This window comes from Pseudorca crassidens, chromosome 15 (assembly GCF_039906515.1).
Source record: "Pseudorca crassidens isolate mPseCra1 chromosome 15, mPseCra1.hap1, whole genome shotgun sequence".
Classification (NCBI taxonomy): domain Eukaryota; kingdom Metazoa; phylum Chordata; class Mammalia; order Artiodactyla; family Delphinidae; genus Pseudorca; species Pseudorca crassidens.
Window position 1 is genome coordinate 89,054,059 of NC_090310.1, and position 22,092 is coordinate 89,076,150.

The 22,092-nt window shown below is 59.3% G+C and overlaps 1 protein-coding gene across 7 annotated transcripts in view; it reads left to right on the forward strand.

Moving 5' to 3' along the window:
• Positions 1-22,092, forward strand: part of MYT1 (myelin transcription factor 1) — a 106,593-nt gene that overhangs the window by 26,464 nt on the left and 58,037 nt on the right. The window contains exon 1 of one of the 7 annotated variants that reach the window (XM_067708833.1): positions 2,199-2,626. The exons of 4 other annotated variants lie outside the window; for them this stretch is intronic. The gene's annotated coding sequence lies outside the window, so the exon portion shown is untranslated. Of the gene's footprint in view, positions 1-2,198; positions 2,627-2,776; positions 3,125-22,092 lie in introns of those variants that run through there. 2 more of the 7 variants (XM_067708831.1, XM_067708832.1) reach the window with 2 other exon arrangements.

Sequence of the window (22,092 nt, forward strand, 5' to 3'; positions counted from 1 at the left end):
ATCCCACACTTAAGCTGAAGGAAGCCACCAAACCTCAAAACTTGCCGGCTAAGGCCCTCCCCCGCTCCCTTCCTGTAACTTCTCCTTGTTCTCTCGATGGAGTGGGACGAGATTTTGAACTTTACACGTCTGAACCGGCTCTTGCAGCTATGGCCTCCTTGGCGTGGGGCTCCCAGGGCTGCTTCTCCCCAGGTTCTGGGAACAGGCACCAGTTTGAAGTTGCTGAGCTCGTTCGAATGCTCCCTGAGCAGCCTCACGTGGAGTCCAGAGGCCCCACTCCGGACCGCCGGGCTGCACGCCTTGGGAAGCTGTTTATCCAGCGGGGAGGTGTGAGAGCTGCAGGCACCTGAGGGTGTGAGCAAGTGTAATTTGTTGCCTGCAAAAACAGCTATGTCATCCCAGGTCCTTTTGTTGCACATCCTGATCTCTTCTTGCTGTTACCTCTGCTTGCTCTTGTTTCCTGAGTTTGACTGTTCTGTATGTGAATTAAATGCTTTCATGAAGCACTGGGTATTGTTGGGGAATTGGCTGATTCAGCGCCAGCCCTCCCTTGATTCCATCTCCATCCTGGAACAACGGCGTGCAGGGCTGTCTGAGCCTGCAGCCTGCCGATAAGAGTTTAATAGAATTTCTGAATGCCAAAGGTTTGGGATGTAAAACATCCCAGCACTCCCAGCGTGTCCAGAGGAGACAGAATATGGCTTTTCAGAAGAGCTCTTAACTGAACGTGTCCTTCTATGCTAATGGATGTGAGCTTAGAAAAGAATAAAAACAATGTTCAGCTGTCATGGCAGGGGCCTCAAGCTGTTCTCGTTTGGCTGATTAATATTTCATCCTCAGTTTGACCAGTGAGGGCTTTTGCCTTTATTTCCTTTTGCTCACACTAAAAGATCCCTCTGAGTACATTTTATTTGTTGAGAAGGATGTGTGTGTATAAGAACTGAACATACTTGCTTTTCGGTTGAAGCTTATTGGGTTACATGTGATGTGGAAGCAGCTCTGCAAGTCGAGAATAATTGCTTGTGGAAGGGTTTTAGCTGACCTTCGATAATGTTCTCTTAGAGAAAGCTAGATGTTTCCGTTCTGTCCCATTCATGCTTTTGGGGGCCTGCGCGCTTCAGTGCTAATTAGCGTAGGGGCGGTGTGTTCCTGCGTCACTTGCCAGGATCTGATACTTACTGTGTCACGATCTCTGCACCGAACTTCTGGGCCACGGGTCTCGCTGGCCCTCGCGCTGGCCTGTGACAGTCCCTTCTGTGCGGGTGTCTGCAATCCAGCTTGCGTCGTGTTTCACAGTACAGTTTCTGACAACCTGATTATGATAAAGGACAGTAGTTTGCTAGCTTTATCTGTAGGGAAAGGGAATCTGGGTAGCAAGCAGGAGTACCCTGGCTCCTGGGTACTCTTAACTGAGGAAAGTCCTACATTTATCCTCGAATGTGGAAAAAAAATCACAAACCCAGTACCTAAAAAAGCAGACGGTTGGGTTGCTTGAAGAGCGGGCGGGCACGTCCATTGTGTGTGTTATGAATTTTTTCTCTCCCGATTTTCATTGGCCAGCTCCTCGCAGGCAGTTTGAAAAAGACTGAAAAAGATAGAACTTGAGTGGTTGTGCTTCCCTCTGGCTGGGATAAACTTAGTGGTTTCAGGGCGTAGGATACTTGTGGCTTCGGGAGTGCTCAAGCTCTCTGTGAGAGGGTTTTATTATTTCTAGACTTGAAACAAAAAGGGAATGTGTGATGAAAGCAAAGTACCTTTTCCTGATCTACTCTTTGTGTATGTGACTATGTTTTGGTCTGTGGCCGTAGGAACCTTTTATGCACTTGAACAATATATCCGTATCCATTTAAGTCACTGGTACTTGAATATGCAGATGAGCCAATATGTAACCCTCCTGGCTCATCTGAGTAATAAATTCTGCAGCTCGTGCTTTATGATGGTAGGTCATATTCCTAACCACCGATAAATATTGTAAAGTACTTTCGCTGCTGCCGTGCTAACCCAGGGCATCTGTCATTCCGGTCGCTGCTATTAGGAATTATTGGACTGAACCACTGGTGGAGAAAGCAGAGGGGGGTGAGCCTGGTGATTGTGACGCTCCCTGCCCTTTCGTGTGTTTTGCATTAAAAAAACCCAAATCGTGCTGCATATTAATTATGAATCAGTGTGGGCAAGCGCGAGCACCTTCTGTGGGCTGAGGCTTGGGGCGGGAGACAGGGGCTCTGCCGGCCTGGACACCTCTCGCTCCCCGTCAGCAGATCCATCTTTCTGATGCTATACTGTAAATTTATTTCACCTCAGAGAGTAAACAGATATATTGGAGCCCCAAGGGTTCATGGGTAGCGTATTTACAAAGGAGCCTCTCCGCCAGCCCGTGCCACCGCTGCTAATGAGAGCGGTCATTAAGTAAATGAGACGTCGCCTTTAGCTGGCTTAGGAGTTCGCACACTAAAGGGAGAGGATATTTAATTGAAACCCGCACACAGGCTTCCCCACATGCGACCACCGGAAGGGAGGCAGCTGCCTCGCCTCTCCTCCCCGAACACCCGCACCCCCATGTAAATTTCATGATTGCTTTCCGTGATGTCATTTTGAAAGAGGACAGACAATAGCTGTGGGGAAAAAGGTAAGTCAATGTTACGTTCTTTCGCTGACAAAGGCAGATGCCCAGCGCTTGGCTTCTCCCCTCGGGTGGAGACGGGGAGAGGGTACGCAGGGTTAGTTTCTGACGTGAAGGCTTTCTTTGCTGGAAAAGCAGGTCTGGGGATGGCTTTTTAAAGCTGCTCTGTTGGACCGAGGCTTTCTTTTCCTCCTGGGTCTGCCCGCGGCCGTTTTCCTCCGAGTTCTCTGTCCCTCCTTGGCTTTGCTCATGCGCTTGGCCACTCTGAGAATCTAGGGGACACATTGTGCGTCTGACAGAAAGACACTGGGGGACCTTGTGTCGAGACGAGAAACTTTGTGTGCTTTTCTGAAAGAGAAACACAGATGTATCTGCAGCCGTGGGACCCGGGAGCTAAGTTCCCCGGGAGAACGCTGGCTCCTTAAGCAGAAGACCTCTCTCTCGAGGGGGACGCCGTCGGGACCTCATGCGTGCTCCCACCCAAGACAGAGCAGAGGTGGTCATGTGAGCGTCCTGTCTTTGCGTGTCACGTATTCCTAAACTTAAGGAACAACAACTAGGGTGCGTGTGTCTGCAGGATAGATGCCCTGCAGTAAATATCGCTGTCCCTTCGCCTCCTTTTCTCATTATGTGATCGGGGTCACAAGTGTGGTTGCTTATAGCGTTAGCGTAACTGGATTTTTGTATTTAAAACTAGAAATCAGGTTTAGGCAGGAAGTCCGTGTGAGCCTTGAATGATGTGATGCCGTTGCCTGGAGGGTGATGTGTTCTGGGCCGTGGACTTTGTCTGCTGGGTTCACTTTCCTCTTTGTGAATCAGGAAGGTAAACAAGCTGCCCGTGGCCCCTGGGCTGTGGTGTGGCGGGTCCTTGTTGTGAAGCTGCTATGAGTCACCGAGGGCTTCTCTGCTCTCAGCATCACCTTTGCATCCGTGGACATCATTGGCCGGTAAAGTTGGGCTTTAATTTCTGAAACAAAACCTCTGAGAGGTGGGTCTGGTAGCAGGATGTGGGCTCTGTCTTGGGCCATCAGACTGTGTCACTGTAATGGCGAGAAAGACGGCGATAATTATCATTATCCTTTTGGGAGAGGGAGACGAGGACTTTTGCCCCAGTGGTTAAAAAAAATCAGAGAGACTTGAGGACACCTCTGAGGCTAGTGGCTGAGTGAACAAAAGGCAGGAGAGTGTTGGGGCAAACCAGAGGAAGCGGGCCCTCAGCCTCGGTGTGAGAGGATGTGCTTGGACTTTGCCTCTTCCGGCCCAGGGAGGCTGGGTGGCCACTGGGGAGAGGTCCAGGTTCCTCACCACCAGGGCTCCCCTCCCACTGGCCCACGGCTGTGATTCTCACCTCCTTCCATATGGCCCTGTTAATTAATGGTAAACAGAAGAATGGGAGAGCAGGGATTGGAGTTTTGTGGCGCCAGTGGGGAGAGAAGGCTGGCTTAGGGCTCACGGGGCAATTTGCTTGCGAAGAGAAGGAAGTAGCTTCACGAACCCTCTGCCCCGCAGGGCTGGAGACTGAGGCCCCTGCAAGGTGCCCCTGCCTCGCGGGCACTCCCAGGGTGTCCGCTGATCTAGGGGGCTGACCAGGGTCCTCAGAGAGTTGGACTTCGAGACCTTTCCTTCTGGAACCCCCGGGCTCTGACCCTTTTGGACCATGGCCCCAGATACGGGCCCGGGAACTCACTGAGGGCAGGGGGCTGCTTCTGTCTAAAGTGTGACCCGGGGTGGGGAGTCTCTGCGACCCTCAGGCAGTCCCCACAGGTCTGGAGGCAGCCCCAAGTATTTGGAGCCAATGCTCCAGACCCTCTCGGAAGATTCTGCCAAAGGCAGTGATTGCCCGTTGCCCCGAACGCTCCTGGTGCCTGAGGGAGTAGGACCCGCCCTGAGATGTCCCCACACAGCGGGCAGAGCCTTTGGGTCGGCAAAGTGGCCCTGTTCCTGGGGTCAGAGGAGGTTGTCCTGGAAAGCCCTGTCAGTGCCCAGAGGCGTTCGGGAGAGGCCTGCAGAGAGTGTGCTGGCACAGGAGAGAGCTGCGGGCCCTCAGCCCCACGGGTCGCTGACCCACAGCTAGCCCGTTCTGGCCGGAGCTTGGCCTGTCCCCTGGCCTTGGCTGGGGTGGGCGCTCTCCCCGGTGCTGCCCAGAGCCAAGGCCCTTCCTCTCTGGGCCCTACTGTCCTCCTCCGGCCTGGGGTCGCCGAATGTGCCCGTGAGGACCTGGGTCACTCTGTGTGATGGGGGTGGGGCATTCGGGGCGGGGGCAGAGGGGATCTGAGCCAACGCTGGGAGCTGGTCGGGGAGCCTGGGGTGTGTGTGCAGCCCGGCCCCTGCTGGTGGTGCCCAGCCCGGGCGATGGTTGCACGGGTGGAATGCTGCTTTGCATGGCCCAGCACTGGCAGAGACGGCAGGACAAGGGGCCTGCAGACTGAGGTTGTGGGGGAGTGCCCCTGGGCCTCGGGCCACTGCTCTGATGGCTGCTTGGGGCCGAGCTCCCCCTGGTGCACGAGGCACTTCCACTCTGGTGAAGAGAAGGCGGGGGAGGGGCTGCTCAACGCCTCCCACCCCCCACTGGCTGGGGAGGGGGCCACGGGCGACCAGAGCACGTTGCTCAGCCCCGGAGTGGACAAGGTGGCAGGGGCGAGGGTGTCTGCCGGGTGGGCAGGGGCTGCCTTGTCACCTGGCCCCCCAGGCAGGCAGGGCACTGGGCGACCAGTGAGCCTTGCGCGTTGGAGGGATAAACGCCGGTCCCAGGCCTGGAAGACCCGTCCAGATCCCCTTCTTGCTGACGTTTATCTTGTGGAAAGCCTGGCTGGGGGCCCTCCCTCCAGCCCTGGCAGCTCCTTCCTTGTAAACTCACTCTGAAGTCAGCTGTCTACAGAGGCGATTTTAACGGGAATTTTGCGGTGTGAGTTTATGGGAAGACGGTCTTTGGGACCCGGCACCGCAGGGAGATTACTCAGCCAGGAAAATGCTGTTTCCCAGAAGGCATGAGAGCAGCTGCCACCGGAGCTGCCCCCGCGTGGGCTTTCTGCTCCCTGAAGACCCCAGGGCCACCCTCTCGGGACCCCTCCCGGCTGCTTGCAGGGCTTTGGGGTGGAATGCCTCGAGGTCCTCGGCATACGTCCTGTCCTTCACAGATGGCTGGATTCCCCCAAATGTTGCTTAAAAAACCCTCAAAACGAAACGAGAGACGTCTTCCGCCTGGCTTAAAATGCTTTGCTCTCAGGCGTGTTTGGGCTGATGGCTCCAGAGAGGGCGGAGTGGCGAATGCTCGCCAGCAGGGGCCGCTGCTCGTGCTTGGCCTCCCTCTGCTTGGAGCCTGGTGTCCACGCTCCCTCCTGTTTTCATTTTTGAATTTACACTTTAAAAAATGCAGTGTTATTTTAATCAGATGCAATGAAGGTAACTCCAAGGATGATTTAATCTGCCTCTGTCCAGGATTAGTCCTGGCCGGAGGGGGCAGAGCCCTTGCCCAGTGCTGGCCGCTCTGCGTCCCCGGGCCCCCCTTCTGCCGCTCAGGCACCCGGCGGGGCCGTGTGGGGTTGTGCGGACACGTGTGGTGTGTGAGGGGTCATTCCGGACTGCAGCCTGGGAGCAGGGTCCGCATGGAGGGTGCGCCGGGGACAGGCCCGAGGCACCGCGTGGCGCAGGGTGGCGGGCAGGGCGCAGGGCTGTGTCCATCCGGACGCGCCATCTGGCCGAGCTGCCGCCAGACAAGCCCTCACGCCTGGCTTCACACCTTGATCCTGCTCGATGTTGGTCTGAGGGCTCCTGGGGAAGCCATCTGGGGCCTCTCCTTTTCCCCCATTTTGTTGCCTAAAAACTCCACATTAAAGCAGCAGCGTGAGAGAGAGCTCCCCGGGGCTCCAGGCTGGACGGCTGCCCTCCCCTCGGCCTGCAGCCCCCGGCCTCTCTTGTCTCAGACTCCGGACCCAGGGCCCACCAGCCGTTGCCTGGGAGTGAGGAGGGTCTGGCTTCTCCGTTATTCTTTATCCCCGTGCCTGCTTTACTCGGTCCTAGAGGGTTAGACACCTCGGGTCGCAGGTCTGGGGCGCGTCCCTAACTTCCTGCGTGCCAGGCGGTGTCCCTTCACTCTTCACACCTACAGGGTATAAAACGGCTTGGCCCCCGTTGTCCCCTATGGGCAGCCCGGTGGTTCCTGAGTGAAGGGGGGCACAAGGCGTTTCACAGACTCAGAGCTGCACCTGTGACATAACTAAGGTGCTCTGAGACTGTAACTGTACTGGGCTCCCAGACTCAGTGGTTCACGACGGCCTGCTTGGTTACCAGACTGCTAACTGAGCAGTGAATTGGTTGGTTAACCATCAGTTTGCATGTGTAATTATGGAACTTCTCACTCAAGTCCCACACCTGCACAGCCTGACCGCCCAGGAGGTCATCCTCAGACCACACTGACCCTCGCTGCCCTCCTGGGTGCTTTCCCACTGCGTGGGAGACGTCCTGGGTCTGTCTCCAGCCTGTCTTCCAACCTGATTCTCCATCCCCCATCTGGGCCACCCCAAGATCCCTGATCCACCTCCTGTCTCCTTTCACCTCCAGCTTCTCTTCCACGGCCTCTAACAGACGCCGCCCGGGCCCCTGGCGGACCCTCCCAGGCGTCACAATCACGCCCTTAGGTGTCCAGTAGTTGGAACATCTCTGCTATCGTATTGGATCCGCCTTGTGGGTGTCCCCACTTGCCTTGGAGGAGGGCCTGCAGGCCCCCAGGTCGGGGCCTCCTGGCGGGCAGTGCCTCAGCGTTCGCGGTTCTGGTACGTACGCAGGTGCTGGCCTGGGTGCCCTTGTAAACGCGGGCACTGAGCTGTCAGTGCTGGGCTGGAGACAGCCAGGGAAGGTTCTGAATCAAGGTGGCAAGAGAGTGCTTAAGTGTTCGGTTCTGAGTTTTCCCTCCACCATCTGTGAGTGAAGACCCTGTTGGCCTGGGTGTAAGGTTAGGCTCTGTTGTCCAGACTGCGGGGGTGTTTCAGTTATTACCTTTTAGTGGTCTGATTAGGTTCTTGCTAAATTACTTAGATGTTCGTGGCTCTCCTTTTAGTTCATGAAGCCCACGCCCCAGCCCTGGCTTCCTGGGGTCTCAGTGTTTTTTTTCTTCGGCTGCACCGCGCGCGGCGGGTGGGATCTTAGTTCCCTGACCAGGGATCGAACCCACGCCCTCTGCACTGGAAGCGCGAGGTCTTAACCACTGGACCGCCAGGGAAGTCCCACGGGGTCTCATTCTGCAGCAAAGCATGTTAGCTGTGAGGTTCCCCTCCCCCAGCACACATAAGGCAGCACTTGTCACGACGTGTGAGAGCTGTGAGGAGCTGTGAGCTTGCCGCCTTCCTGTATCCCGCCATTCTGATGCTTCTAGAAACACCACTGAAGCCATCAGAGAAACCCGTGGAGACCCCGAGGTCAGTGCATCAGCCCAAAGGGAGAGGAAAGGCGGCTTGTATTTGATACCGAATCGCATTAGCAAACTTTGTAGCCCCCTTGAAGGCTGCGAACGGGTCATGGGACCGGCTGTAGGCTTCTGGGCCAGGATTTGCTGGCTCAGCTGCAAATCACATGTGCAGCTTCTGGGTTCAGAACCTGCTGCCTGGTGTGGTTCAGACCCTGCAAGCCCCAGGGCCTGAGCTCGCGTGCTCCGCCGCGGCCTGCACCTCTGGCACGCGGGGGACCCCAAATGGGCCCAGGTGTGAGCGTCAGAGTCCCACTGTTGCTGTGATGCCATCCCAGAGAGCATCCTGACAGCTCCCGAGCACACGTGTCAGCGTGGGGGAGGAGGTGGGGGGCGCAGGGCCTGGAGGGGCTCTCCCCACCCCGCCATGCCCCCCTCCTGGCGATGGACGCCTTACTGCCCAGAGCCATTTGGAGGCAAACGTATGGTTTGCGTTCTCTCCAAATTCTGTTCCGTGTTAGCGCTCTGCGTGTCCCGCATGCCCATCCAGACTGGGAAATTCACATGCACAGCCCCCCAGTATTTCTAACTTAAAAGGCAGCGGAGTGGGCAGTGTAGGAGGCTGACAGGTGGGTGTCTCTGCTGGCCACCCCTCCCCCGAAAATCAGCCACCACATGGGGGCCATTCTGAGCCCTGGGGCTGGGGCTGCAGTGGCAGCCCCCTGGGTTCACCCTCCTCCCCCAGACAGGAGTGCTTCCACGTCCTGGAGGTAGAGGGACTGGGGTGGGAGAAGGAGAGTGGGACTGTTGTCGAACCCCGTCCCCCAGGCTTCGAGGCCCCAGAGCTGCCCGGACCTCCTGCCCCCGTGGCGGTCCCCTGTCCTGAACGGGACACGAGCCAGGGCGTGGACAGGCCTTCAGGGAGCCGCGAGCAGCTTGGATTTACCCTGTTTGTGCGAGAGAGAGCCGTTCTAGTCGGGTTAACTGCAAGAGCCGAAGTAAAGTGTGGTCTCAAGGAAGAAGGAAGCGGCCGTCTCGCCTCTCCTCGGGCAGGACAGTTCTGTCTCCTGCAGGGGCAATCCCGGGGACCCTGGGGGGTGTGGGGGACGCGGCGAGGACGCGGGCGCCTTCCCTGGCCTGCGTCCTGACTCGGTCAGCCGGGTGGGTCAGGGCCGTGGAAGCCCCCGCCCAGCGCCGCCTGTGCACCCAGCGGCCGTGTCCATTTCCCAGGCCCCGTCTCCAGCCTCCTGTCCAGGCCTTTCCTGTTGGCCTGGGGGGTTGAGGGAGGGCCTCCCCCGCCCGCCACCCCCACCCCGACTCCTCGTCTGGGGGTGAAGCACGTGTGCCTGGGTGGGGGTCAAGGGGTCACTCATGTTGACCGCTAGCGCTCAACTCCTTTTGGGGTGCGAAGTCCCTCTGTGAAATCCTGTGCCTCTGCCTGGAGCAGACACAGCCTGCGGCCTGCGGTCCCCGCACCTGCCCGGGTGTCGGAGGCCTGGCTCCACACCATTGTGCCTCTGCCGGGACGCTCAGCCCGCCCTGGGGCTGCGAGGCCCCCCACCCCTCGGCATCCGGGGGCCCCTCCCCTGCTGGCAGGCTCCCTGACAGGCCGCCTGGGGAGCCAGTCCTGTGATTGGGTTTGGAAAGTCTTCATTCCTGCCCGGCAGTGTAGCTGTTGTTTTTACAGCGTGGGTGAGGTTAAAAGAAATAATAATAATCGTATAAGAAGAACTCAGCCTCAGTAACTGCTTGCAGCGTGCTATTTGCATTTTTAAGGAGTCACTTCTTTGAGACAGCCTGGGTGAGAGGTCACCATTTGCATATAAATGGAAAATAAAGTGTACGATGCTGGAAGTTACATCTGTATTATTTTCTCAGCAGTGAGCTGCTGTTCGAGAGATTAGGGGACGTGGCTTGCGTTTGGCTTTTATTGAATAGAGAAAGCACCAGCGCGGCTGATTTAGAAGGAAAATAATGAGAATCGTGCAGAGCGATGGAGCTGCCGGCTCCCCTGCCCCCAGCGCTCTTCTCTCATTTTCACCTAAACTCAGCAAAAGCAGGTCTGTCTTTGCTCCACTCAGCAAGTCTTCATTTTACTTCTCTCTGAATTCCAGCGAGAAAGAAAAAAAACAAAGGAAAGAAAAAGAGCAAACCTTGCCCTCATTTTCCCATCGGCCCTGTTTGCATTTCCTGCCGAAAGCTGGTCCAGTGGGTGCGACACCAGTGCTGCCTCCAGACCCTGGAAACCAGGCCACAGACAGGCCTGGAGCAGAGAAGGGACCGGGGGAGGGGGAGAGGGGGAAGGGGGAGAGGGAGAGGCCACCCAGTTCAGCGCTCCCGGGGGCTCAAGGTGCTCCACCTGTCCTGTGCCCGGCCTGGGACCCGCAGCGTCCAGGGCACGGGTGCCGCTCCCTCTTGGATTTTCCAGGCTGTCAGACTCTCCCCGGGGCACGCCCTGCCGCCGCTGTCCCCGCCTCTCCAGGAGGTCCCTGGGAAGCCAGCCTTGACCCAGGACATTTTAGCCTCTTCGAGGAGCTAGGAAGCTGGAGACGGGCTGCTGGAAGGGCCTGAGGAGCCCCCGGGCCCCGGCTTCAAGCTCTCTTCGCAGAGGCCTCCCCTGACCACTGTTACTGCAGTCACACCCCACACCATGTCAGTTTTAAAAATAGTTTTTGAAGCAATCTCAAACTCACAGCAACTTTTCAAAGGGTGTCCCTCCTGACCACGTGAGGGTGCGTTTGCCACTCTGTGCCACTCTGTGCCCGTCACCCGGGGTCATCTGCTCCTCAGTAGCGCCTCGGGGGGGGGGGGGCTCGGAACCACGCGGTGTGTCGGTCTTGGTCAGGCGTGACCGCCCCCTCGGAGGGCGCTGGACGCCGGGTGGGCTGTCCTGGGGCCTGGACGTGGGCTGCTTGGTGACACCCAGGGGTAGCTCTGTCCCTGGGTTGGGGGCCGTCATCCCAGCATCTCTTGCTGCAGGGACACTTTCCCCTTTGCCATGAATCAGTTATTTGGGGGAAATACCACATTCCTCTTCACATACCAAGGTATTCATTCTGATTGACCGCTGAGCAGACGCACGGCTTACTTTATCTGGTGGATTAGAATCATTATTTTGATGCTCAGATTATCCTGAGTGCTGGCCTCTGTGTCCTTCTGATGCATCTGTGACTCTCTGAGCACTCTGTGCCCGGGACCTGGAGCCACCCCTGGGCCTAGCGTGGACGTGCTGCCAGCCTTTCAGTGGACACACGTGTGGACACACACACGTCTGACTTTATTTCTTGCTGAGAACCACACGTCCACACTGATGCCGCTGACTGCAGTCCCCCGGGACACGTTCTAGATCCCTGCCTTTCCGTCAGCAGCGAGGGACCCAGTTTCCTTCGTGTGCTCGCTTACTCCATCAGCCACGTCTCTGCGCTTCTCACCCTTCCGCAGGCGCTCGCCTGGCCTGTGGGCTCGTGACACCCACTCCCGTGGGACACCCCGCACTCCACTCCAGGCCGGGCCTTCATGGGCCCCGTTTGCCCGGGACTGTGGGTTCACAGGATGTGGGGCAGGACAGACCCGGCAGGACTTACGGCCTCAGGACCAGAGTCTTCTGCCAGTCTCCATCCCAGCCGCCGGCTGGCTGCCCCTGCGTAAGGCTGAGTGTCATCTTTATTCATTCGTTTTCACTTCTGCGCCCAGTCATACACACCAAAATTATTTCTCGCACAAGTTTTGCTTTTCTTGCAGATAATTTTCCCTGTCCCCTCTGCTAACTTTCTTAGTGTCCAGTGGGGGGCGTGCTTTTGAGACTGTCTCTGGAGGCGTTTTCCTTGACTGATATTTTGTCTGGGCCCAGAGGGCAGAGGGAGTTGATTTTCAACCTTACAGTTTGCAGGTCTGGCTTCGCCGTTGGAATGCCGTCCGGAGGATATCTTCCGTGTGTGACCTTCCCGCTGAGGGGGTCTCAGGCCTTCTCGTTTCTCCTGGTGCGTTAGGATATCACGGTGCTTGGCCGGGTTGGAGCGACCTTCCCGCTGGGGGGGTCTCAGGCCCTCTCGTTTCTCCTGGTGCTTTAGGATCTCACGGTGCCTGGCCGGGTTGGAGCGACCTTCCCGCTGGGGGGGTCTCAGGCCCTCTCGTTTCTCCTGGTGCGTTAGGATCTCACGGTGCCTGGCCGGGTTGGAGCGACCTTCCCGCTGGGGGGGTCTCAGGCCCTCTCGTTTCTCCTGGTGCGTTAGGATCTCACGGTGCCTGGCCGGGTTGGAGCGACCTTCCCGCTGGGGGGGTCTCAGGCCCTCTCGTTTCTCCTGGTGCGTTAGGATCTCACGGTGCCTGGCCGGGTTGGAGCGACCTTCCCGCTGGGGGGGTCTCAGGCCCTCTCGTTTCTCCTGGTGCGTTAGGATCTCACGGTGCCTGGCCGGGTTGGAGCGACCTTCCCGCTGGGGGGGTCTCAGGCCCTCTCGTTTCTCCTGGTGCGTTAGGATCTCACGGTGCCTGGCCGGGTTGGAGCGACCTTCCCGCTGGGGGGGTCTCAGGCCCTCTCGTTTCTCCTGGTGCGTTAGGATCTCACGGTGCCTGGCCGGGTTGGAGCGACCTTCCCGCTGGGGGGGTCTCAGGCCCTCTCGTTTCTCCTGGTGCGTTAGGATCTCACGGTGCCTGGCCGGGTTGGAGCGACCTTCCCGCTGGGGGGGTCTCAGGCCCTCTCGTTTCTCCTGGTGCGTTAGGATCTCACGGTGCCTGGCCGGGTTGGAGCGACCTTCCCGCTGGGGGGGTCTCAGGCCCTCTCGTTTCTCCTGGTGCGTTAGGATCTCACGGTGCCTGGCCGGGTTGGAGCGACCTTCCCGCTGGGGGGGTCTCAGGCCCTCTCGTTTCTCCTGGTGCGTTAGGATCTCACGGTGCCTGGCCGGGTTGGAGCGACCTTCCCGCTGGGGGGGTCTCAGGCCCTCTCGTTTCTCCTGGTGCGTTAGGATCTCACGGTGCCTGGCCGGGTTGGAGCGACCTTCCCGCTGGGGGGGTCTCAGGCCCTCTCGTTTCTCCTGGTGCGTTAGGATCTCACGGTGCCTGGCCGGGTTGGAGCGACCTTCCCGCTGGGGGGGTCTCAGGCCCTCTCGTTTCTCCTGGTGCGTTAGGATCTCACGGTGCCTGGCCGGGTTGGAGCGACCTTCCCGCTGGGGGGGTCTCAGGCCCTCTCGTTTCTCCTGGTGCGTTAGGATCTCACGGTGCCTGGCCGGGTTGGAGCGACCTTCCCGCTGGGGGGGTCTCAGGCCCTCTCGTTTCTCCTGGTGCGTTAGGATCTCACGGTGCCTGGCCGGGTTGGAGCGACCTTCCCGCTGGGGGGGTCTCAGGCCCTCTCGTTTCTCCTGGTGCGTTAGGATCTCACGGTGCCTGGCCGGGTTGGAGCGACCTTCCCGCTGGGGGGGTCTCAGGCCCTCTCGTTTCTCCTGGTGCGTTAGGATCTCACGGTGCCTGGCCGGGTTGGAGCGACCTTCCCGCTGGGGGGGTCTCAGGCCCTCTCGTTTCTTCTGGTGCGTTAGGATCTCACGGTGCCTGGCCGGGTTGGAGCGACCTTCCCGCTGGGGGGGTCTCAGGCCCTCTCGTTTCTCCTGGTGCGTTAGGATCTCACGGTGCCTGGCCGGGTTGGAGCGACCTTCCCGCTGGGGGGGTCTCAGGCCCTCTCGTTTCTCCTGGTGCGTTAGGATCTCACGGTGCCTGGCCGGGTTGGAGCGACCTTCCCGCTGGGGGGGTCTCAGGCCCTCTCGTTTCTCCTGGTGCTTTAGGATATCACGGTGCTTGGCCGGGTTGGAGCGACCTTCCCGCTGGGGGGGTCTCAGGCCCTCTCGTTTCTCCTGGTGCGTTAGGATCTCACGGTGCCTGGCCGGGTTGGAGCGACCTTCCCGCTGGGGGGGTCTCAGGCCCTCTCGTTTCTCCTGGTGCTTTAGGATCTCACGGTGCCTGGCCGGGTTGGAGCGACCTTCCCGCTGGGGGGGTCTCAGGCCCTCTCGTTTCTCCTGGTGCGTTAGGATCTCACGGTGCCTGGCCGGGTTGGAGCGACCTTCCCGCTGGGGGGGTCTCAGGCCCTCTCGTTTCTCCTGGTGCGTTAGGATCTCACGGTGCCTGGCCGGGTTGGAGCGACCTTCCCGCTGGGGGGGTCTCAGGCCCTCTCGTTTCTCCTGGTGCGTTAGGATCTCACGGTGCCTGGCCGGGTTGGAGCGACCTTCCCGCTGGGGGGGTCTCAGGCCCTCTCGTTTCTCCTGGTGCGTTAGGATCTCACGGTGCCTGGCCGGGTTGGAGCGACCTTCCCGCTGGGGGGGTCTCAGGCCCTCTCGTTTCTCCTGGTGCGTTAGGATCTCACGGTGCCTGGCCGGGTTGGAGCGACCTTCCCGCTGGGGGGGTCTCAGGCCCTCTCGTTTCTCCTGGTGCGTTAGGATCTCACGGTGCCTGGCCGGGTTGGAGCGACCTTCCCGCTGGGGGGGTCTCAGGCCCTCTCGTTTCTCCTGGTGCGTTAGGATCTCACGGTGCCTGGCCGGGTTGGAGCGACCTTCCCGCTGGGGGGGTCTCAGGCCCTCTCGTTTCTCCTGGTGCGTTAGGATCTCACGGTGCCTGGCCGGGTTGGAGCGACCTTCCCGCTGGGGGGGTCTCAGGCCCTCTCGTTTCTCCTGGTGCGTTAGGATCTCACGGTGCCTGGCCGGGTTGGAGCGACCTTCCCGCTGGGGGGGTCTCAGGCCCTCTCGTTTCTCCTGGTGCGTTAGGATCTCACGGTGCCTGGCCGGGTTGGAGCGACCTTCCCGCTGGGGGGGTCTCAGGCCCTCTCGTTTCTCCTGGTGCGTTAGGATCTCACGGTGCCTGGCCGGGTTGGAGCGACCTTCCCGCTGGGGGGGTCTCAGGCCCTCTCGTTTCTCCTGGTGCGTTAGGATCTCACGGTGCCTGGCCGGGTTGGAGCGACCTTCCCGCTGGGGGGGTCTCAGGCCCTCTCGTTTCTCCTGGTGCGTTAGGATCTCACGGTGCCTGGCCGGGTTGGAGCGACCTTCCCGCTGGGGGGGGTCTCAGGCCCTCTCGTTTCTCCTGGTGCGTTAGGATCTCACGGTGCCTGGCCGGGTTGGAGCGACCTTCCCGCTGGGGGGGTCTCAGGCCCTCTCGTTTCTCCTGGTGCGTTAGGATCTCACGGTGCCTGGCCGGGTTGGAGCGACCTTCCCGCTGGGGGGGTCTCAGGCCCTCTCGTTTCTCCTGGTGCGTTAGGATCTCACGGTGCCTGGCCGGGTTGGAGCGACCTTCCCGCTGGGGGGGTCTCAGGCCCTCTCGTTTCTCCTGGTGCGTTAGGATCTCACGGTGCCTGGCCGGGTTGGAGCGACCTTCCCGCTGGGGGGGTCTCAGGCCCTCTCGTTTCTCCTGGTGCGTTAGGATCTCACGGTGCCTGGCCGGGTTGGAGCGACCTTCCCGCTGGGGGGGTCTCAGGCCCTCTCGTTTCTCCTGGTGCGTTAGGATCTCACGGTGCCTGGCCGGGTTGGAGCGACCTTCCCGCTGGGGGGGTCTCAGGCCCTCTCGTTTCTCCTGGTGCGTTAGGATCTCACGGTGCCTGGCCGGGTTGGAGCGACCTTCCCGCTGGGGGGGTCTCAGGCCCTCTCGTTTCTCCTGGTGCGTTAGGATCTCACGGTGCCTGGCCGGGTTGGAGCGACCTTCCCGCTGGGGGGGTCTCAGGCCCTCTCGTTTCTCCTGGTGCGTTAGGATCTCACGGTGCCTGGCCGGGTTGGAGCGACCTTCCCGCTGGGGGGGTCTCAGGCCCTCTCGTTTCTCCTGGTGCGTTAGGATCTCACGGTGCCTGGCCGGGTTGGAGCGACCTTCCCGCTGGGGGGGTCTCAGGCCCTCTCGTTTCTCCTGGTGCGTTAGGATCTCACGGTGCCTGGCCGGGTTGGAGCGACCTTCCCGCTGGGGGGGTCTCAGGCCCTCTCGTTTCTCCTGGTGCGTTAGGATCTCACGGTGCCTGGCCGGGTTGGAGCGACCTTCCCGCTGGGGGGGTCTCAGGCCCTCTCGTTTCTCCTGGTGCGTTAGGATCTCACGGTGCCTGGCCGGGTTGGAGCGACCTTCCCGCTGGGGGGGTCTCAGGCCCTCTCGTTTCTCCTGGTGCGTTAGGATCTCACGGTGCCTGGCCGGGTTGGAGCGACCTTCCCGCTGGGGGGGTCTCAGGCCCTCTCGTTTCTCCTGGTGCGTTAGGATCTCACGGTGCCTGGCCGGGTTGGAGCGACCTTCCCGCTGGGGGGGTCTCAGGCCCTCTCGTTTCTCCTGGTGCGTTAGGATCTCACGGTGCCTGGCCGGGTTGGAGCGACCTTCCCGCTGGGGGGGTCTCAGGCCCTCTCGTTTCTCCTGGTGCGTTAGGATCTCACGGTGCCTGGCCGGGTTGGAGCGACCTTCCCGCTGGGGGGGTCTCAGGCCCTCTCGTTTCTCCTGGTGCGTTAGGATCTCACGGTGCCTGGCCGGGTTGGAGCGACCTTCCCGCTGGGGGGGTCTCAGGCCCTCTCGTTTCTCCTGGTGCGTTAGGATCTCACGGTGCCTGGCCGGGTTGGAGCGACCTTCCCGCTGGGGGGGTCTCAGGCCCTCTCGTTTCTCCTGGTGCGTTAGGATCTCACGGTGCCTGGCCGGGTTGGAGCGACCTTCCCGCTGGGGGGGTCTCAGGCCCTCTCGTTTCTCCTGGTGCGTTAGGATCTCACGGTGCCTGGCCGGGTTGGAGCGACCTTCCCGCTGGGGGGGTCTCAGGCCCTCTCGTTTCTCCTGGTGCGTTAGGATCTCACGGTGCCTGGCCGGGTTGGAGCGACCTTCCCGCTGGGGGGGTCTCAGGCCCTCTCGTTTCTCCTGGTGCGTTAGGATCTCACGGTGCCTGGCCGGGTTGGAGCGACCTTCCCGCTGGGGGGGTCTCAGGCCCTCTCGTTTCTCCTGGTGCGTTAGGATCTCACGGTGCCTGGCCGGGTTGGAGCGACCTTCCCGCTGGGGGGGTCTCAGGCCCTCTCGTTTCTCCTGGTGCGTTAGGATCTCACGGTGCCTGGCCGGGTTGGAGCGACCTTCCCGCTGGGGGGGTCTCAGGCCCTCTCGTTTCTCCTGGTGCGTTAGGATCTCACGGTGCCTGGCCGGGTTGGAGCGACCTTCCCGCTGGGGGGGTCTCAGGCCCTCTCGTTTCTCCTGGTGCGTTAGGATCTCACGGTGCCTGGCCGGGTTGGAGCGACCTTCCCGCTGGGGGGGTCTCAGGCCCTCTCGTTTCTCCTGGTGCGTTAGGATCTCACGGTGCCTGGCCGGGTTGGAGCGACCTTCCCGCTGGGGGGGTCTCAGGCCCTCTCGTTTCTCCTGGTGCGTTAGGATCTCACGGTGCCTGGCCGGGTTGGAGCGACCTTCCCGCTGGGGGGGTCTCAGGCCCTCTCGTTTCTCCTGGTGCGTTAGGATCTCACGGTGCCTGGCCGGGTTGGAGCGACCTTCCCGCTGGGGGGGTCTCAGGCCCTCTCGTTTCTCCTGGTGCGTTAGGATCTCACGGTGCCTGGCCGGGTTGGAGCGACCTTCCCGCTGGGGGGGTCTCAGGCCCTCTCGTTTCTCCTGGTGCGTTAGGATCTCACGGTGCCTGGCCGGGTTGGAGCGACCTTCCCGCTGGGGGGGTCTCAGGCCCTCTCGTTTCTCCTGGTGCGTTAGGATCTCACGGTGCCTGGCCGGGTTGGAGCGACCTTCCCGCTGGGGGGGTCTCAGGCCCTCTCGTTTCTCCTGGTGCGTTAGGATCTCACGGTGCCTGGCCGGGTTGGAGCGACCTTCCCGCTGGGGGGGTCTCAGGCCCTCTCGTTTCTCCTGGTGCGTTAGGATCTCACGGTGCCTGGCCGGGTTGGAGCGACCTTCCCGCTGGGGGGGTCTCAGGCCCTCTCGTTTCTCCTGGTGCGTTAGGATCTCACGGTGCCTGGCCGGGTTGGAGCGACCTTCCCGCTGGGGGGGTCTCAGGCCCTCTCGTTTCTCCTGGTGCGTTAGGATCTCACGGTGCCTGGCCGGGTTGGAGCGACCTTCCCGCTGGGGGGGTCTCAGGCCCTCTCGTTTCTCCTGGTGCGTTAGGATCTCACGGTGCCTGGCCGGGTTGCAGCAGGTCTTTTTCATTCACTGTGTTGGGCACTTGATGGGCCGTTCAATGTAAAAACAGAATTTCCTTTGGTTTTGGGCAATTATTTGTTCTTATTTAGTGCGTGTTTCCCTCTCATTTTCTTGGTTCTCTCTGGAGCTCGGGGTTGGCCTTTAGGTCCTACTCAGCTTTTCCTCCTTTTCTCCCATCTCTCTGTCTTTTTCTTTCTTTCTTTCTTTTGGCTGCGCCGCACAGTATGCGGGGTCTTAGTTCCCCAGCCAGGGACCACACCCTCGCCCCCTGCAGTGCAAGCGCGGAGTCTTAGCCACTGGGCCGCCAGGGAAGCTCCTCTCTGTCTTTGTCTTTCATTTGCTTTGCTAGCGTGTTTCTTTGACTCTCTCCCAACTCTTCCACTGCACATTTCATTTTGGTTTTACATTTTATTTCCAAACTGGGGAAGACAGATGTGATGGTGTGAAACCTTCTAAAAAAACTCCCATACCAATCTCTATGTGCTCCTGCCGGGGCCAGGCCACTTCCACTCTGTCCAGCCGTCCCTGGTTCTGTCCTGGCTCCCGCTCTTAGCCGCCATCCACGCTGCAGAGGAGGGCCGCTTCCTACGATGCTTACTCACTCATCCACTGAAGGTTCCCAGGTGCATTCCACACCCCACCCTGCCCAAGGTTCTGGCCCACAGGTCTAAGGAAGGTCCTGGGAACTCCCTTTGATGTTGGAGGGATGCTAAACCTCCTTCTGCAGCCCTGGGAGCCGTGCAACGTGGCCTGGGCCCTCCCAGGGCCTCCCAGGGCCTCCCGTGTCTGGGAGCACCGTCTGCACCTCAGGGCTTTGGGGTCAGAGGTCCTCTGAATTCAGAGGGTAGAATTCTGGGCTGTGGCTGCACACCCCCAGCTCCCCTGCCCAGTGTCTACTGTGACCTGTGGTCAGTTTTGTGTGGGCCTTCAGTTGTTGCTACAATTTTATTCTAACTCCTTTCTTCCTGCCTTTCTGGGCTTTGCCTTAAACCCGAAGAGCTGGAAGGGGAGGGCGAATGAGGATTGAGATGAAAGTACGAGAGAATTTTTCTTTTTAAATGTGTTTATATAGTCGTCCTTGGGTCTCTGCTGGGGATTGGTTTTAGGACCACCTCTCCAGGATACCAAAATCCACAGATGCTCGAGTCCTTCATATAAAACACTGGAGTATTTGCATGTAACCTACGCACATCCTCCATAGACTTCAGATCATCTCCAGAGTACTTATAACACCTGATACAGCGTAAATGCCGTGCAAATCGTTGCTGGCAAATTCAAGTTTTGCTTTTTGGAACTTTCTGGAATTTTGGGGAGTATATTTTCCATCCATGGTTGGTTGAATCCATGGATGCGGACCCTGCAGATGTGGGGGCCGACTGTACCCGATTCCAGGGTCCAGGCTTTCAGTGGATGTGTTCGGTTCATGGCTTTGAGGTGGAGAATGTTCTTCCAAAGTTGCCTGAGGGCTGGTGAAGGCTGAGGAGGCCTGCCCTCTCCAGGACAGTGGGGGCCCCGGCGTGGCAGCCCCACCGATGCACAGGCCGGACACAGGGCCATGTGGTCAGTCTTGGGGGTGAGGGGAGGCGAGGTCGGCTGCAGCCCTGGCTCAGCCACGAGCTGCCGACAGTCCTGACGTGGCAGAGTAGGGCCGCGTGCGCTGCTTGGGGTCACGGTGCCCCTGCTACACAGAAGCACTTGTCTCCTCCTGGCCTGTGTCCCCAGGGCTGCTGCGGGGTGGGGTCTGAGACGCCTCACCCTGCCCCCCAAGGCCCGTCCCACACTGCTGCCATTAGCTGTCCTCTTCCTGCACCCCTGGACCCAGCCCTGCCTCATCTCCAGGTGGGCCCAGAACACAGACCCACAGAAGCCAGGCTGGGGGAGCCAAAGGCGGCCTGCTCGCACCTGCTGCCCCGTACGAGGGTCTTGGGTTGGGGGGCCTCACGGACCAGCCCCAGGCCTCCGGGCCAGCGGCTCACACATCCCGGAGGACGCAGTTCACCCCTTGTCCTGCAGCGCCTGTCATCAGAAATGTATTTTTGATGTGAGCCTCCACTGCATGGGTCTCCCACAGCACCCAGAGCACAGCGAGCCTGCCGGCTGGACGGCCCTGGCGATCGGCGCATCCCTCGCCCGCCCTGAGCTCCCGGCGTGGACGGGAGCCCCGGCCCTGCCCCAGAGCACAGCAAGCCTGCCGGCCGGCTGGACGGCCCTGGCAATCGGCGCATCCCTCGCCCGCCCCGCGCTCCTGGCGTGGACGGGAGCCCCGGCCCTGCCCCAGAGCACAGCAAGCCTGCCGGCCGGCTGGACGGCCCTGGCAATCGGCGCATCCCTCGCCCGCCCTGCGCTCCTGGCGTGGACGGGAGCCCCGGCCCCGCTTGTCTCCTCAGGTTTGCTCACTTGGGCCGACCCGCGGGCCTCCGCCCTCTTTAAAGTCGGTCATCGCACCCGTGTCCGGGTGGGAGTTCCGTGCGTCAAGAGCTGGCCTGTGGGACTCTCACCATTATGCTCCCTCGTGTGTGCCATTGACTTTTAAAAAACAGCTTTACTGAAATATAATTTACTCGTCACAAAATTCACCCATTAGAAGTACACAGTTCAGTGGTCTTAGCATATATATAGGGTTAGGCATTGATCACCACAGTCTAACTTCAGAACATTCTCGTCCCCACAGAGAGACCCTGTGCCCGCGAACAGTCGTGCCCACTGCCCCTCCCCTGAGCCCCGGCACCACTGATCTACTTTCTGTCTCTGTGGGTTTGCCATTTTCGGACACTCTGTAACTAAGGGACTGTGCCGTCTGGGATCTTCATCCACTGAGCTCCTTCCCCTGAGGTTTCTGAGGTTCACCCACATTGAACCCTGGACAGACACTGTAACCCTTTTTATTGCCAAATACTATTCCGTCATGTCTGGTGTCGTCCGTTCAGCAGTCGATGGACATTTGGGTTTTTTCCACTTTTTGGCTAGTATAAATAAACCTGTGATAAAGAGTTGGGTACAAGGCTTTGTGTGGACGTATGTTTTCACTTCTCTTAGATCTATACCCGGGAGTAGAATTGCTGGGGCCTATGGTATGTCTATGTTTAATATATATTTTTTTGCGGTACGCGGGCCTCTCACTGTTGTGGTTTCTCCCCTTGCGGAGCAACAGGCTCTGGACACGCAGGCTCAGCGGCCATGGCTCACGGGCCCAGCCGCTCCGCGGCATGTGGGATCCTCCCGGACTGGGGCACGAACCCGTGTCCCCTGCATTGGCAGGCGGACTGTCAACCGCTGCGCCACCAGGGAAGCCCGATGAGGAGCATCTTTTATATGTTAACTTTGGAGGAATGCCTGTTCAAATCCTTTGCCCACTTTTTTTTTTTTTTTTTTTTTTTTGGCGATGCCGTGCGGCTTGCAGGCTCTTAGTTCCCCCACCAGGGATCGAACCCGGGCCCTGGCAGTGAAAGCACCGAGTGCTAACCACTGGACCACCAGGGAATTCCCCTTTGCCCACTTTAAAATTGGGTTATTTGTCTTATTCTGGAGTTGCAGGAGGTCTTCCTACACTCTGAATACAAGTCCCTTATCAGACACGTGACCTTGCACATGTTTTCTCCCAGTCTGTGGGTTGTCTCTTCACTTGACTCGTGGTGTTATTTGACTTCCCAAAGTGTTCAACTTTGATAGTGTCCAGTTCATCCATTTCTTCTTTTGTCGCTTGTGTTTTAGGAGTCAGAGAAACCACTGCCTAACTCAAAAAGTCAGGATGATTTACTCCTGCGTTTTCTAGGAGTTTAACTCAGATGTTGAGATCTCCGATCCACTGTGTGAGTTTTTACGTATGCTGTGAGGCGGGTGCGCCTTGATTGTCTTGGTTATTCTGTGTTCCTTGATCTGCCGTATTAGTTTTCGAATCAGTTTATCAATTCTTGCAAAAACAAAACAAAACAGCTGGAGAGTCAAAAGTGCTCAGATACTGGTGAGAGCC